The sequence below is a fragment of the Elephantulus edwardii genome, unplaced genomic scaffold (genome assembly GCF_000299155.1).
Source record: "Elephantulus edwardii isolate Elephantulus edwardi_28Jun2011 unplaced genomic scaffold, EleEdw1.0 scaffold00057, whole genome shotgun sequence".
NCBI classification, from domain to species: Eukaryota; Metazoa; Chordata; class Mammalia; order Macroscelidea; family Macroscelididae; genus Elephantulus; species Elephantulus edwardii.
The window spans coordinates 17,723,967-17,728,580 of record NW_006399807.1 but is presented as its reverse complement, the minus strand read 5'-3'; the positions used below and the strand labels follow the sequence as shown (position 1 = coordinate 17,728,580).

Genomic DNA, 4,614 nt, shown 5'->3' with positions numbered 1-4,614 from the left:
TTGAGCTGCTAACGTAAAGGCTGCATGTCTACAGTGATTCTTCAAGGGAAAATATAGGCAGTTACTTCTCAATTTGTAACCTTGAAAACCTTGCCGACAGCAATGTTTGAGTTTGGGGCTATTTTGGGTTTTTATTGATGTCCTCATTTTTACCTGTTCATTATCTGTTTCCCTAACTAGAATTTAAGCAATAAAAGCTCAGTAAAGACCACCTATGTCCATTAAGTCAATTCTGGCTCACAGCCATCCTCCATCAGGTTTTCAAGACTATACATTTTTATGAGAGGAGCCGGTCTATCATTCTCTCACTGATAGATGGATAGATGCAAACTACTGTTTTGGGTAGCAGTACAACACAAGACAAAGATAGTAATAGGTTGGTTTTTTAATTTACTTTGTGTAAAATGGCAGTATCAGATAGATCTCACCAAATTTCAGGCAGAGAAGGGAAAATCAACATCAGCATCCATCCAAAGTTGATTCCTATGGATGGGGGATAGGCATATTGCACTTTCCAATTATTTTTCTAATTCTAGTATAAGCTATTACTTCTTCAAACATTCTCTATTTCTGTGCTATATTCACTAACTCATTGAAATGACCACACAAAACTCACTAACCATATTCAAGATTATAGAATTTATGAAGAAAATAACCAGTTATTATACAGGATCAAGATCACCTAGAAAGTACAAGAACAGCTCTGGAGATAAAATACAGGTTTTTAATCATGACAGCTTCCAACTGGCAATCTTTTCTATCATGACCGTGGTCATGCAGCTCTCACTCTGTACCTCTGCTCTGCTCAAGCAAGTGTCACAGGTATTTAGCTCTGCTGACACATGCGTAGAGGTATATACCCAACTCTACCAGTGAGCCTTCTGCCCAAAAGTGCAACTGTCTGGCTCCATAGAGCTGAAAGTCCAACGCTGTTTTTATGTCACTGTCACCTCTACTGTTAACATCTCTCCTCTGTTACAGTTCTCTTTCTCCTTTATTTAGAAGGTCCTTTTTCTGGATGTTAGTAAGGTCCCTCTTCAAACTGGCTCTTTTTCTTGAGGGTAGTGAGGAGAAAAGAGAGAAAATGAGGCTTCTTCTTAGCTTTTCGTTTTAGATATGGTCATTCACCAAATCCTATTGATATCATCACTTCCTAAATTATTAATTTATCCAGTTGCTTACTGAAAATGTACTCAACATCAGTTCTCATTCTAAATGTTTTGGATACAGCATCAAACAACACCAACAAGGTCTTTGCCACCATGGGTTTTATATTTTGATAAGTATATCAGTGACTTGGGTAAGGAGGGTAAGTGTGTGAGAGACAATAAGATTGGCACAGAATAGCACAAGTTTCAGAGCTGTTGTACATAGGGTCTCTATGAGTAGCAGATGACGGCGCATAACAACAACAACATAAACAATATAAAAGGATATTTTTTAAAAGGAAATAAATGGAATTTTTGGATAGAGAAAAGTAATACGAAGGCAATAAAGCAGGGAATTATGGTAATGACAAAATTCTCAGAGATTAGGATCAGTGTAACATATTCTAATGAAGAAAAGGGGTTTTTGTTGTTGGAAAAATTTAAAGGTGGCAAAAGATGTAAGCAAAGAGTGACAAATAACAGGTCAAAGGGGCTTTATGGCTCAGAACAGGAAGTTTGAACTTTATATCACCTTATTAAAATGAAATAGAAAACCCTATTTCCAAATAGAATTACATCCACAAGGATTATGAGTCCAATGTATATTAGGCACAGGGTGGAGGACAGTGAAAAAAATGTATTGTGATAGGAGAGTCTGTGGTAAGGGACCTCTCTAAAGCACTCAAGAGCAACGGTGTCTCTCTGGAGACTAAGGTGCGCCTGATACAGGCCATGTTTTTTGCAATCACTTGTTATGCATCAGAGAGTTAGACAATGACTAGGGAGGATAGAAGGAGAATTGATGACTTTGAGCTGTGGTGCTGGAGAAGAGTATTGATTGTACCATGGACTGCCAGGAAAACAAACAGATTCATCCTAGAGAGGGTTAAACCAGGCTGCTCCTTGGAGGCAAGGATTCCGGGGGGGTGGGGCGGGGGAGAAGAATGAACTGGGGAGGAGGGTAGAGAAAACAGTACAACAATGAACGAATGAAAACCCAAAATCTCTGTGAATGTTCACTAAAACTAATAACATTTAATAACAATTAAAACAAAAAAAAAGCAGGGAGACAAGTCGAATTTCCGATATGGTCTCAATGTTGTTGAAGGCACTCACAGCTTCTATGCAGGAGCGCAGTGGGGGAGGAGGGGTACGCAGTGGGGGAGAGTGACATGTCCTTTCCAGTGAGCTGAGGGTTGTCTGGTGAATGGAGGCTTAGCGGGGCATTCCCAGTAGACCGGGGCCTGTCCTCCCAGGGTGGGGCAACATGTCCAGACATGTCCTTAGAGAATTGCAGAGTGGCTTCAGCTGGGTTGCACTGGCCGTCTCCAACAGATCCTCTCTGTTTTAATGGTTGTTTGAGGACTGCAGGGGCGTAGCAGGATTGCCTTTGGTGCTCTCCTGTTTGGCCATGTGTGGGACCCGCGCCTGTCTTGGGTTGGGCGCCGCACCTGCTGGTCTTGCCCATCGTGGGCTAGCCCAGCGGCTGCGGCGGGGCGCCTGTCTTGGGTTGAGGCAGGGGCCGGTGTCTCTTGCCCGTCTCTGGCTGCCCGCTTTGTTGGCCTGTATCATCAAGGATTTTCTTTGTCGGCCATTTGCAGTCTTTGATGATGGACTTGTGTGGCGCTGGAGGCTGTGGATTCGGCCTGCTGCTTGATGGGGCGTGTGGGCCTCTGAGTTGGCCCGGGGCCAGGGGAGGTGGGCAAGGGAAAGCCTATTGAGGGTCCCGGGGGGGGGGCCTGGTCTTTGACCACGTCCCCTTAACTTTTGGGCCATGGTTGGTTGATTATATATTCTTTCGCTTTGACTTTTTGGTCGCAGTGTGCACTGGCCCAGCATTATTCCCATGAAACTGATGGATCCAGCAGAATTGGTAAAGCAGCCTCCAGATGTCACTGAAAACCCATACAGGAAATCTGGGAAGGACACAGCCATAGGAAAGCAGATTCCTGCCCCTGAGGAAGAACCAACCTGTCAGTTCTTCTTTGACTTGAATGAGAAGAGAGGAAGGAAGCGTTCATCTACAGGCAAAGATGGCAAATTCTCTCCTTCCTCAAAGAAGCCTTGCAAACCCCCTCAGCCTCCAGGTCCCTGCTGGTTTTGCCTCGCCAGCCCTGAAGTAGAAAAGCATTTGGTGGTCAATGTTGGTACACATTGCTACCTTGCCCTAGCCAAAGGAGGTTTGTCAGATGACCATGTCCTCATCCTGCCCATTGGACACTACCAGTCAGTGGTGAACCTTTCAGCAGAGGTAGTAGACGAACTGGAGAAGTATAAGGCGACGCTCAGGCGTTTTTTTAAGAGTTGAGGGAAATGGTGTGTTTTATTTGAGAGAAATTTTAAGAGCTATCACCTCCAGCTACAGGTCATTCCTGTGCCACTGAGCTGCTGTGCTACTGATGACATTAAAGACGCCTTCATTTCCCAGCCTCAGGAGCAACAGATAGAACTGTTAGAAATTCCGGAACACTCTGATATCAAACAGATTGCACAGCCAGGAGCAGCATATTTCTATGTTGAACTTGACACAGGAGAGAAGCTTTTCCACAGAATTAAAAAGAATTTTCCCTTGCAATTTGGAAGGGAGGTCCTGGCCAGTGAAGCCATTCTTAATATTCCTGACAAATCTAACTGAAGGCAGTGTCAGATCAGCAGAGAAGAGGAAGAGACTCTAGCTCGTCGCTTCCGGAAAGACTTCGAACCCTTTGACTTTACTCTGGACGACTAACCAAAAGGAAAGGCATTTCATGAACTTCACAGGTTCATCAGTCTGTACTTTTAAAAAAGCATTCTCCCAAGGAGACTGCTACCCTGCCTCTTTCATACATTCCCATGGAAACTGCCTGCAGCAAGAGGCCACAGACTGAGTAATTTTTGGAAGAAGTTACATTTGATGATGAAGCTTAGAAGCATGTCTGTTATTGCCTGTGTCTTATCAATGTTTAAAAAAAAGTGTAATGGATCAAATAAAAAAAAACCCAAAACTTCAATGTGCTCTTGTCAGAATTATTATTATCACCCAATAATGATGACACATCATACATTATCAACACATACTGTTGTCTTTGTGGCTTCTAGTGTTTTTACAATATGTGATTTTTTTTTTAATATTCTGGAGTTTTACCTATAGCTGTGGTGCTGGAGAAGAGTATTGAGTGTACCAGGCACTACTAAGACAGCAAACAGATTCATCCTGGAGAGGGTTAAACCAGGCTGCTCCTTGGAGGCAAGGATTCTGAGCCTTCGCCTGACATACATTGGACATGTTGTAAGGAGGGACCGGTCCTTGGAGAGACATCATGCTTGGTAGGGTGGAGGGACAGTGCAGGAGGGGAAGGCCCTCTAGGAGGTGGATTATATTGATTCAGTGACTGGGGTAATCGGGATGAGTGTAGCAGAGACAGTGCCATTGACACAGGACAGAGCAGCATTTAGGGCTACTATGAGTCACAAGCAACTCGACGTC

The 4,614-nt window shown here is 43.8% G+C and overlaps 1 pseudogene; it reads left to right on the top strand.

The window, feature by feature from the left end:
- The first annotated feature begins 2,559 nt into the window (after positions 1-2,559).
- LOC102866460 lies at positions 2,560-3,876 on the top strand (annotated as a pseudogene).
- Positions 3,877-4,614: the final 738 nt, after the last annotated feature.